Source organism: Ambystoma mexicanum, assembly GCF_040938575.1.
Source record: "Ambystoma mexicanum isolate Mex_15411 chromosome 12 unlocalized genomic scaffold, UKY_AmexF1_1 Mex_chr12_unloc.1, whole genome shotgun sequence".
NCBI classification, from domain to species: Eukaryota; Metazoa; Chordata; class Amphibia; order Caudata; family Ambystomatidae; genus Ambystoma; species Ambystoma mexicanum.
Window position 1 is genome coordinate 15,839,499 of NW_027182322.1, and position 12,599 is coordinate 15,852,097.

Sequence of the window (12,599 nt, forward strand, 5' to 3'; positions counted from 1 at the left end):
TTCCGGTCAAAGTATGCTGCCAACTGAAGCACTAGCAAAAGACCAGGGAAAACGGGAGCAAGACTGGAAAAGCACATGGTCACACTGAAGCAGTGTGCATTATGCTTCTCCATAAGAGATGACTTCCAGGGGAAGTATTCCACCAGAGGATTACCGTGCTCAAAGAGCCATCTAGTGGACAGAGACCATATGACAGTCAAAAAAAGGGAAACAATTGGAGATGCCAGGGATTGGACCCGGGGCCTCATACATGCAAAACAAGTGCTCTACCACTGAGCTACATCCCCTCGGTATGCAGTGTGTCTGTCCTGCAGACATAATTTTCAGGGAGAACTCTTCTGGTCAAAACATTCTGCCGAGTGAAGCACTAGCAAAAGAGCAGGGAAAACTGGAGCAAGAATGGAAAACCACATGGTCACACTGAAGCAGTGTGCATTTTGCTTCTCCATAAGAGATGACTTCCAGGGGAAGATTTCCACCAGAGGATTACTGTGCTCAAAGGGCCATCTAGTGGATAGAGATCATTTGACAGTCAAAAAGAGAAACAAGTGGAAATGCCCCGGGTCCTCATACATGCAAAGCATGCGCTCTACAACTGAGCTACATCCCCGCTGAGAGGACACTTCCTCATCACACCTAAAAGCTTCAGGAGGGAGTGGGCTAAGTAAGGAAAGGGGTTTGCAGTAGTGCATATGAAAAAACATGACAACTGCCAAATTACATCTTACTACTTACAATGACAAAGTTAAAGCGCCAGGTCGATCTCATCACGTTGGTGCCTGAGACATCACATAATGTGACACGGCCATCTCGGATAGATGCCCCAGATTTGAGAAGTGTAGTTATGGAGAAAAAATAAATAAATATATATATATATATATATATATGTATGTCTTCAAACACCAAAAATGAGATAGCACCATTTCGCGCAGGAATTCCTCCAGCCGAAAGCCCACAAATGTTGCTAGATAGACTGACACCTCTTTCGGATGTCCTTCTGTATTTGCTGGCTAGTGGAAAGCAAAGTGGACCCACCACTCTATAGCTCTGCCGTCATGAGTGTCCCTAGCACACTCGGCAGATGTCGCTTCTCTAGGCAGACAAGCAGTGGAATTCTGCGGAAGGTCAATGGTGCTTCCATTGGTTTTGCCACTAGGCGATCCATTGCAGCCCTAGAATGAAGCATAACCCGCTGAATGCATTCAGGGTGTTCTGCGGTGGGAAAGGTCAGAGGGGGTGATAGTTGGTGAGCGTGCACAGCACCTCAGAATGATACCACTGCCTAGCAGGGGGACCGGTGGAGACACTATTCTCAGCCAATGCCCCTCTGTCTGAACGAGTCTGCTTTGTGTCATCCCGGTAAGAGATCAGGCTAACAGGCTTCCAATGAAAAAAGCAGACATCACACTGAAGCATGGTGCACCGTGCATGTCCACAATCATCGGCTCCAAAGAGAAGACGTTCAGCAACAGGATTTAGTATGGCAAAAGACCACATCATCCTAATTCCCATGTACAGGAAAAAGCCCACACTTGAAGAAACATGTCATATGGAGACGCCGGGGATCGAACCTGTGGCCTCATACTTCCAAAGCAGGTGCTCTACCACTGAGTTACATCCCCGCTGCCAGCAAGGACCTATGAAATCTACCAGATGCTGGCTGGCTGCTTGGGACTAACAGCGCCCAGAACTGATGGTAACTGTCGAATTGGAGTTTCCAAATGGCGGACTTCATTTTAGAGCCACCTGTTTCTGGTTGTCCATAGAAACATGCAGAAAAGCTGCCCCCCCCTGCAATCCCCCTGATCAACTAATGAAAAATATCAATATGTTCAAGGCTTTTGCTTTTAGAAGCCGGAGATAGGCCCCAGCAGCAGAGCTGGTAGGATATTCCAGCTCAAAACTAACAAGTTACAGAACCTGATCAACTTAGGTTGACAACAGAGGTACATCTGTGGCCACATCCAGTGAAAACAAATTATTTTTAAAGCTAGCCATCATATGCTACAAAGGTACAATGGTGGAGCTATACATTCGGAACCAAAACAATCGACTGAAAAGAAACGCAAGGCAATGCCAATCCTTTCACGATTCTGCACAGTTAAAACTGTGGTGTGATGGTACTCTCTGTGCATTTCTATTTGTAGTGATTGTGAAGGCATACAGGATGTTGACACTGGCAGGGACGCAAACCTCACTGATATATTACAGGCAGGTTTGCGATACGGGCACCAGCGTTTTCTCAGACAAATAGATATGAATGTCGATGATCCTATAATCATGGCCCGAGTTGCAGTGTGAAATACAAAATAACCGGGACAAAATCACACTGAAGTTTATGCAAATGGAGGTGCCGGGGATTGAACCCGGGACCTCATACATGCGAAGCATGCGCTCTACCACTGAGCTACATCCCCTTGGTGTGCGGTGAGTCTGTCCTGCAGACATCTTTTCCTGGGAGAATTCTTCCGGTCAAAGTATGCTGCCAACTGAAGCACTAGCAAAAGACCAGGGAAAACGGGAGCAAGACTGGAAAAGCACATGGTCACACTGAAGCAGTGTGCATTATGCTTCTCCATAAGAGATGACTTCCAGGGGAAGTATTCCACCAGAGGATTACCGTGCTCAAAGAGCCATCTAGTGGACAGAGACCATATGACAGTCAAAAAAAGGGAAACAATTGGAGATGCCAGGGATTGGACCCGGGGCCTCATACATGCAAAACAAGTGCTCTACCACTGAGCTACATCCCCTCGGTATGCAGTGTGTCTGTCCTGCAGACATAATTTTCAGGGAGAACTCTTCTGGTCAAAACATTCTGCCGAGTGAAGCACTAGCAAAAGAGCAGGGAAAACTGGAGCAAGAATGGAAAACCACATGGTCACACTGAAGCAGTGTGCATTTTGCTTCTCCATAAGAGATGACTTCCAGGGGAAGATTTCCACCAGAGGATTACTGTGCTCAAAGGGCCATCTAGTGGATAGAGATCATTTGACAGTCAAAAAGAGAAACAAGTGGAAATGCCCCGGGTCCTCATACATGCAAAGCATGCGCTCTACAACTGAGCTACATCCCCGCTGAGAGGACACTTCCTCATCACACCTAAAAGCTTCAGGAGGGAGTGGGCTAAGTAAGGAAAGGGGTTTGCAGTAGTGCATATGAAAAAACATGACAACTGCCAAATTACATCTTACTACTTACAATGACAAAGTTAAAGCGCCAGGTCGATCTCATCACGTTGGTGCCTGAGACATCACATAATGTGACACGGCCATCTCGGATAGATGCCCCAGATTTGAGAAGTGTAGTTATGGAGAAAAAATAAATAAATATATATATATATATATATATATGTATGTCTTCAAACACCAAAAATGAGATAGCACCATTTCGCGCAGGAATTCCTCCAGCCGAAAGCCCACAAATGTTGCTAGATAGACTGACACCTCTTTCGGATGTCCTTCTGTATTTGCTGGCTAGTGGAAAGCAAAGTGGACCCACCACTCTATAGCTCTGCCGTCATGAGTGTCCCTAGCACACTCGGCAGATGTCGCTTCTCTAGGCAGACAAGCAGTGGAATTCTGCGGAAGGTCAATGGTGCTTCCATTGGTTTTGCCACTAGGCGATCTATTGCAGCCCTAGAATGAAGCATAACCCGCTGAATGCATTCAGGGTGTTCTGCGGTGGGAAAGGTCAGAGGGGGTGATAGTTGGTGAGCGTGCACAGCACCTCAGAATGATACCACTGCCTAGCAGGGGGACCGGTGGAGACACTATTCTCAGCCAATGCCCCTCTGTATGAACGAGTCTGCTTTGTGTCATCCCGGTAAGAGATCAGGCTAACAAGCTTCCAATGAAAAAAGCAGACATCACACTGAAGCATGGTGCACCGTGCATGTCCACAATCATCGGCTCCAAAGAGAAGACGTTCAGCAACAGGATTTAGTATGGCAAAAGACCACATCATCCTAATTCCCATGTACAGGAAAAAGCCCACACTTGAAGAAACATATCATATGGAGATGCCGGGGATCGAACCTGTGGCCTCATACTTCCAAAGCAGGTGCTCTACCACTGAGTTACATCCCCGCTGCCAGCAAGGACCTATGAAATCTACCAGATGCTGGCTGGCTGCTTGGGACTAACAGCGCCCAGAACTGATGGTAACTGTCGAATTTGAGTTTCCAAATGGCGGACTTCATTTTAGAGCCACCTGTTTCTGGTTGTCCATAGAAACATGCAGAAAAGCTGCCCCCCCCCTGCAATCCCCCTGATCAACTAATGAAAAATATCAATATGTTCAAGGCTTTTTCTTTTAGAAGCCGGAGATAGGCCCCAGCAGCAGAGCTGGTAGGATATTCCAGCTCAAAACTAACAAGTTACAGAACCTGATCAACTTAGGTTGACAACAGAGGTACATCTGTGGCCACATCCAGTGAAAACAAATTATTTTTAAAGCTAGCCATCATATGCTACAAAGGTACAATGGTGGAGCTATACATTCGGAACCAAAACAATCGACTGAAAAGAAACGCAAGGCAATGCCAATCCTTTCACGATTCTGCACGGTTAAAACTGTGGTGTGATGGTACTCTCTGTGCATTTCTATTTGTAGTGATTGTGAAGGCATACAGGATGTTGACACTGGCAGGGACGCAAACCTCACTGATATATTACAGGCAGGTTTGCGATACGGGCACCAGCGTTTTCTCAGACAAATAGATATGAATGTCGATGATCCTATAATCATGGCCCGAGTTGCAGTGTGAAATACAAAATAACCGGGACAAAATCACACTGAAGTTTATGCAAATGGAGATGCCGGGGATTGAACCCGGGACCTCATACATGCGAAGCATGCGCTCTACCACTGAGCTACATCCCCTTGGTGTGCGGTGAGTCTGTCCTGCAGACATCTTTTCCTGGGAGAATTCTTCCGGTCAAAGTATGCTGCCAACTGAAGCACTAGCAAAAGACCAGGGAAAACGGGAGCAAGACTGGAAAAGCACATGGTCACACTGAAGCAGTGTGCATTATGCTTCTCCATAAGAGATGACTTCCAGGGGAAGTATTCCGCCAGAGGATTACCGTGCTCAAAGAGCCATCTAGTGGACAGAGACCATATGACAGTCAAAAAAAGGGAAACAATTGGAGATGCCAGGGATTGGACCCGGGGCCTCATACATGCAAAACAAGTGCTCTACCACTGAGCTACATCCCCTCGGTATGCAGTGTGTCTGTCCTGCAGACATAATTTTCAGGGAGAACTCTTCTGGTCAAAACATTCTGCCGAGTGAAGCACTAGCAAAAGAGCAGGGAAAACTGGAGCAAAAATGGAAAAACCACATGGTCACACTGAAGCAGTGTGCATTTTGCTTCTCCATAAGAGATGACTTCCAGGGGAAGATTTCCACCAGAGGATTACTGTGCTCAAAGGGCCATCTAGTGGATAGAGATCATTTGACAGTCAAAAAGAGAAACAAGTGGAAATGCCCCGGGTCCTCATACATGCAAAGCATGCGCTCTACAACTGAGCTACATCCCCGCTGAGAGGACACTTCCTCATCACACCTAAAAGCTTCAGGAGGGAGTGGGCTAAGTAAGGAAAGGGGTTTGCAGTAGTGCATATGAAAAAACATGACAACTGCCAAATTACATCTTACTACTTACAATGACAAAGTTAAAGCGCCAGGTCGATCTCATCACGTTGGTGCCTGAGACATCACATAATGTGACACGGCCATCTCGGATAGATGCCCCAGATTTGAGAAGTGTAGTTATGGAGAAAAAATAAATAAATATATATATATATATATATATATATATATGTATGTCTTCAAACACCAAAAATGAGATAGCACCATTTCGCGCAGGAATTCCTCCAGCCGAAAGCCCACAAATGTTGCTAGATAGACTGACACCTCTTTCTGATGTCCTTCTGTATTTGCTGGCTAGTGGAAAGCAAAGTGGACCCACCACTCTATAGCTCTGCCGTCATGAGTGTCCCTAGCACACTCGGCAGATGTCGCTTCTCTAGGCAGACAAGCAGTGGAATTCTGCGGAAGGTCAATGGTGCTTCCATTGGTTTTGCCACTAGGCGATCCATTGCAGCCCTAGAATGAAGCATAACCCGCTGAATGCATTCAGGGTGTTCTGCGGTGGGAAAGGTCAGAGGGGGTGATAGTTGGTGAGCGTGCACAGCACCTCAGAATGATACCACTGCCTAGCAGGGGGACCGGTGGAGACACTATTCTCAGCCAATGCCCCTCTGTCTGAACGAGTCTGCTTTGTGTCATCCCGGTAAGAGATCAGGCTAACAGGCTTCCAATGAAAAAAGCAGACATCACACTGAAGCATGGTGCACCGTGCATGTCCACAATCATCGGCTCCAAAGAGAAGACGTTCAGCAACAGGATTTAGTATGGCAAAAGACCACATCATCCTAATTCCCATGTACAGGAAAAAGCCCACACTTGAAGAAACATGTCATATGGAGAAGCCGGGGATCGAACCTGTGGCCTCATACTTCCAAAGCAGGTGCTCTACCACTGAGTTACATCCCCGCTGCCAGCAAGGACCTATGAAATCTACCAGATGCTGGCTGGCTGCTTGGGACTAACAGCGCCCAGAACTGATGGTAACTGTCGAATTGGAGTTTCCAAATGGCGGACTTCATTTTAGAGCCACCTGTTTCTGGTTGTCCATAGAAACATGCAGAAAAGCTGCCCCCCCCTGCAATCCCCCTGATCAACTAATGAAAAATATCAATATGTTCAAGGCTTTTGCTTTTAGAAGCCGGAGATAGGCCCCAGCAGCAGAGCTGGTAGGATATTCCAGCTCAAAACTAACAAGTTACAGAACCTGATCAACTTAGGTTGACAACAGAGGTACATCTGTGGCCACATCCAGTGAAAACAAATTATTTTTAAAGCTGGCCATCATATGCTACAAAGGTACAATGGTGGAGCTATACATTCGGAACCAAAACAATCGACTGAAAAGAAACGCAAGGCAATGCCAATCCTTTCACGATTCTGCACAGTTAAAACTGTGGTGTGATGGTACTCTCTGTGCATTTCTATTTGTAGTGATTGTGAAGGCATACAGGATGTTGACACTGGCAGCGACGCAAACCTCACTGATATATTACAGGCAGGTTTGCGATACGGGCACCAGCGTTTTCTCAGACAAATAGATATGAATGTCGATGATCCTATAATCATGGCCCGAGTTGCAGTGTGAAATACAAAATAACCGGGACAAAATCACACTGAAGTTTATGCAAATGGAGGTGCCGGGGATTGAACCCGGGACCTCATACATGCGAAGCATGCGCTCTACCACTGAGCTACATCCCCTTGGTGTGCGGTGAGTCTGTCCTGCAGACATCTTTTCCTGGGAGAATTCTTCCGGTCAAAGTATGCTGCCAACTGAAGCACTAGCAAAAGACCAGGGAAAACGGGAGCAAGACTGGAAAAGCACATGGTCACACTGAAGCAGTGTGCATTATGCTTCTCCATAAGAGATGACTTCCAGGGGAAGTATTCCACCAGAGGATTACCGTGCTCAAAGAGCCATCTAGTGGACAGAGACCATATGACAGTCAAAAAAAGGGAAACAATTGGAGATGCCAGGGATTGGACCCGGGGCCTCATACATGCAAAACAAGTGCTCTACCACTGAGCTACATCCCCTCGGTATGCAGTGTGTCTGTCCTGCAGACATAATTTTCAGGGAGAACTCTTCTGGTCAAAACATTCTGCCGAGTGAAGCACTAGCAAAAGAGCAGGGAAAACTGGAGCAAGAATGGAAAACCACATGGTCACACTGAAGCAGTGTGCATTTTGCTTCTCCATAAGAGATGACTTCCAGGGGAAGATTTCCACCAGAGGATTACTGTGCTCAAAGGGCCATCTAGTGGATAGAGATCATTTGACAGTCAAAAAGAGAAACAAGTGGAAATGCCCCGGGTCCTCATACATGCAAAGCATGCGCTCTACAACTGAGCTACATCCCCGCTGAGAGGACACTTCCTCATCACACCTAAAAGCTTCAGGAGGGAGTGGGCTAAGTAAGGAAAGGGGTTTGCAGTAGTGCATATGAAAAAACATGACAACTGCCAAATTACATCTTACTACTTACAATGACAAAGTTAAAGCGCCAGGTCGATCTCATCACGTTGGTGCCTGAGACATCACATAATGTGACACGGCCATCTCGGATAGATGCCCCAGATTTGAGAAGTGTAGTTATGGAGAAAAAATAAATAAATATATATATATATATATATATATGTATGTCTTCAAACACCAAAAATGAGATAGCACCATTTCGCGCAGGAATTCCTCCAGCCGAAAGCCCACAAATGTTGCTAGATAGACTGACACCTCTTTCGGATGTCCTTCTGTATTTGCTGGCTAGTGGAAAGCAAAGTGGACCCACCACTCTATAGCTCTGCCGTCATGAGTGTCCCTAGCACACTCGGCAGATGTCGCTTCTCTAGGCAGACAAGCAGTGGAATTCTGCGGAAGGTCAATGGTGCTTCCATTGGTTTTGCCACTAGGCGATCCATTGCAGCCCTAGAATGAAGCATAACCCGCTGAATGCATTCAGGGTGTTCTGCGGTGGGAAAGGTCAGAGGGGGTGATAGTTGGTGAGCGTGCACAGCACCTCAGAATGATACCACTGCCTAGCAGGGGGACCGGTGGAGACACTATTCTCAGCCAATGCCCCTCTGTCTGAACGAGTCTGCTTTGTGTCATCCCGGTAAGAGATCAGGCTAACAGGCTTCCAATGAAAAAAGCAGACATCACACTGAAGCATGGTGCACCGTGCATGTCCACAATCATCGGCTCCAAAGAGAAGACGTTCAGCAACAGGATTTAGTATGGCAAAAGACCACATCATCCTAATTCCCATGTACAGGAAAAAGCCCACACTTGAAGAAACATGTCATATGGAGACGCCGGGGATCGAACCTGTGGCCTCATACTTCCAAAGCAGGTGCTCTACCACTGAGTTACATCCCCGCTGCCAGCAAGGACCTATGAAATCTACCAGATGCTGGCTGGCTGCTTGGGACTAACAGCGCCCAGAACTGATGGTAACTGTCGAATTGGAGTTTCCAAATGGCGGACTTCATTTTAGAGCCACCTGTTTCTGGTTGTCCATAGAAACATGCAGAAAAGCTGCCCCCCCCTGCAATCCCCCTGATCAACTAATGAAAAATATCAATATGTTCAAGGCTTTTGCTTTTAGAAGCCGGAGATAGGCCCCAGCAGCAGAGCTGGTAGGATATTCCAGCTCAAAACTAACAAGTTACAGAACCTGATCAACTTAGGTTGACAACAGAGGTACATCTGTGGCCACATCCAGTGAAAACAAATTATTTTTAAAGCTAGCCATCATATGCTACAAAGGTACAATGGTGGAGCTATACATTCGGAACCAAAACAATCGACTGAAAAGAAACGCAAGGCAATGCCAATCCTTTCACGATTCTGCACAGTTAAAACTGTGGTGTGATGGTACTCTCTGTGCATTTCTATTTGTAGTGATTGTGAAGGCATACAGGATGTTGACACTGGCAGGGACGCAAACCTCACTGATATATTACAGGCAGGTTTGCGATACGGGCACCAGCGTTTTCTCAGACAAATAGATATGAATGTCGATGATCCTATAATCATGGCCCGAGTTGCAGTGTGAAATACAAAATAACCGGGACAAAATCACACTGAAGTTTATGCAAATGGAGGTGCCGGGGATTGAACCCGGGACCTCATACATGCGAAGCATGCGCTCTACCACTGAGCTACATCCCCTTGGTGTGCGGTGAGTCTGTCCTGCAGACATCTTTTCCTGGGAGAATTCTTCCGGTCAAAGTATGCTGCCAACTGAAGCACTAGCAAAAGACCAGGGAAAACGGGAGCAAGACTGGAAAAGCACATGGTCACACTGAAGCAGTGTGCATTATGCTTCTCCATAAGAGATGACTTCCAGGGGAAGTATTCCACCAGAGGATTACCGTGCTCAAAGAGCCATCTAGTGGACAGAGACCATATGACAGTCAAAAAAAGGGAAACAATTGGAGATGCCAGGGATTGGACCCGGGGCCTCATACATGCAAAACAAGTGCTCTACCACTGAGCTACATCCCCTCGGTATGCAGTGTGTCTGTCCTGCAGACATAATTTTCAGGGAGAACTCTTCTGGTCAAAACATTCTGCCGAGTGAAGCACTAGCAAAAGAGCAGGGAAAACTGGAGCAAGAATGGAAAACCACATGGTCACACTGAAGCAGTGTGCATTTTGCTTCTCCATAAGAGATGACTTCCAGGGGAAGATTTCCACCAGAGGATTACTGTGCTCAAAGGGCCATCTAGTGGATAGAGATCATTTGACAGTCAAAAAGAGAAACAAGTGGAAATGCCCCGGGTCCTCATACATGCAAAGCATGCGCTCTACAACTGAGCTACATCCCCGCTGAGAGGACACTTCCTCATCACACCTAAAAGCTTCAGGAGGGAGTGGGCTAAGTAAGGAAAGGGGTTTGCAGTAGTGCATATGAAAAAACATGACAACTGCCAAATTACATCTTACTACTTACAATGACAAAGTTAAAGCGCCAGGTCGATCTCATCACGTTGGTGCCTGAGACATCACATAATGTGACACGGCCATCTCGGATAGATGCCCCAGATTTGAGAAGTGTAGTTATGGAGAAAAAATAAATAAATATATATATATATATATATATATGTATGTCTTCAAACACCAAAAATGAGATAGCACCATTTCGCGCAGGAATTCCTCCAGCCGAAAGCCCACAAATGTTGCTAGATAGACTGACACCTCTTTCGGATGTCCTTCTGTATTTGCTGGCTAGTGGAAAGCAAAGTGGACCCACCACTCTATAGCTCTGCCGTCATGAGTGTCCCTAGCACACTCGGCAGATGTCGCTTCTCTAGGCAGACAAGCAGTGGAATTCTGCGGAAGGTCAATGGTGCTTCCATTGGTTTTGCCACTAGGCGATCCATTGCAGCCCTAGAATGAAGCATAACCCGCTGAATGCATTCAGGGTGTTCTGCGGTGGGAAAGGTCAGAGGGGGTGATAGTTGGTGAGCGTGCACAGCACCTCAGAATGATACCACTGCCTAGCAGGGGGACCGGTGGAGACACTATTCTCAGCCAATGCCCCTCTGTCTGAACGAGTCTGCTTTGTGTCATCCCGGTAAGAGATCAGGCTAACAGGCTTCCAATGAAAAAAGCAGACATCACACTGAAGCATGGTGCACCGTGCATGTCCACAATCATCGGCTCCAAAGAGAAGACGTTCAGCAACAGGATTTAGTATGGCAAAAGACCACATCATCCTAATTCCCATGTACAGGAAAAAGCCCACACTTGAAGAAACATGTCATATGGAGACGCCGGGGATCGAACCTGTGGCCTCATACTTCCAAAGCAGGTGCTCTACCACTGAGTTACATCCCCGCTGCCAGCAAGGACCTATGAAATCTACCAGATGCTGGCTGGCTGCTTGGGACTAACAGCGCCCAGAACTGATGGTAACTGTCGAATTGGAGTTTCCAAATGGCGGACTTCATTTTAGAGCCACCTGTTTCTGGTTGTCCATAGAAACATGCAGAAAAGCTGCCCCCCCCTGCAATCCCCCTGATCAACTAATGAAAAATATCAATATGTTCAAGGCTTTTGCTTTTAGAAGCCGGAGATAGGCCCCAGCAGCAGAGCTGGTAGGATATTCCAGCTCAAAACTAACAAGTTACAGAACCTGATCAACTTAGGTTGACAACAGAGGTACATCTGTGGCCACATCCAGTGAAAACAAATTATTTTTAAAGCTAGCCATCATATGCTACAAAGGTACAATGGTGGAGCTATACATTCGGAACCAAAACAATCGACTGAAAAGAAACGCAAGGCAATGCCAATCCTTTCACGATTCTGCACAGTTAAAACTGTGGTGTGATGGTACTCTCTGTGCATTTCTATTTGTAGTGATTGTGAAGGCATACAGGATGTTGACACTGGCAGGGACGCAAACCTCACTGATATATTACAGGCAGGTTTGCGATACGGGCACCAGCGTTTTCTCAGACAAATAGATATGAATGTCGATGATCCTATAATCATGGCCCGAGTTGCAGTGTGAAATACAAAATAACCGGGACAAAATCACACTGAAGTTTATGCAAATGGAGGTGCCGGGGATTGAACCCGGGACCTCATACATGCGAAGCATGCGCTCTACCACTGAGCTACATCCCCTTGGTGTGCGGTGAGTCTGTCCTGCAGACATCTTTTCCTGGGAGAATTCTTCCGGTCAAAGTATGCTGCCAACTGAAGCACTAGCAAAAGACCAGGGAAAACGGGAGCAAGACTGGAAAAGCACATGGTCACACTGAAGCAGTGTGCATTATGCTTCTCCATAAGAGATGACTTCCAGGGGAAGTATTCCACCAGAGGATTACCGTGCTCAAAGAGCCATCTAGTGGACAGAGACCATATGACAGTCAAAAAAAGGGAAACAATTGGAGATGCCAGGGATTGGACCCGGGGCCTCATACATGCAAAACAA

At 46.6% G+C, this 12,599-nt stretch overlaps 5 non-coding genes across 5 annotated transcripts; all 5 read right to left on the reverse strand.

Annotated features, from left to right (window-relative positions):
* Positions 1-2,345: 2,345 nt before the first annotated feature.
* On the reverse strand, positions 2,346-2,417 carry TRNAA-CGC (transfer RNA alanine (anticodon CGC)). Its single transcript has one exon. It is a non-coding gene; the product is annotated as a tRNA-Ala (tRNA).
* Positions 2,418-4,812: 2,395 nt separating this feature from the next.
* TRNAA-CGC (transfer RNA alanine (anticodon CGC)) lies at positions 4,813-4,884 on the reverse strand. The gene has a single exon. It is a non-coding gene; the product is annotated as a tRNA-Ala (tRNA).
* A 2,401-nt stretch (positions 4,885-7,285) lies between these two features.
* TRNAA-CGC (transfer RNA alanine (anticodon CGC)) lies at positions 7,286-7,357 on the reverse strand. Its single transcript has one exon. It is a non-coding gene; the product is annotated as a tRNA-Ala (tRNA).
* A 2,394-nt stretch (positions 7,358-9,751) lies between these two features.
* Positions 9,752-9,823, reverse strand: TRNAA-CGC (transfer RNA alanine (anticodon CGC)). The gene has a single exon. It is a non-coding gene; the product is annotated as a tRNA-Ala (tRNA).
* A 2,394-nt stretch (positions 9,824-12,217) lies between these two features.
* TRNAA-CGC (transfer RNA alanine (anticodon CGC)) lies at positions 12,218-12,289 on the reverse strand. The gene has a single exon. It is a non-coding gene; the product is annotated as a tRNA-Ala (tRNA).
* Between the last annotated feature and the right edge of the window lie 310 nt (positions 12,290-12,599).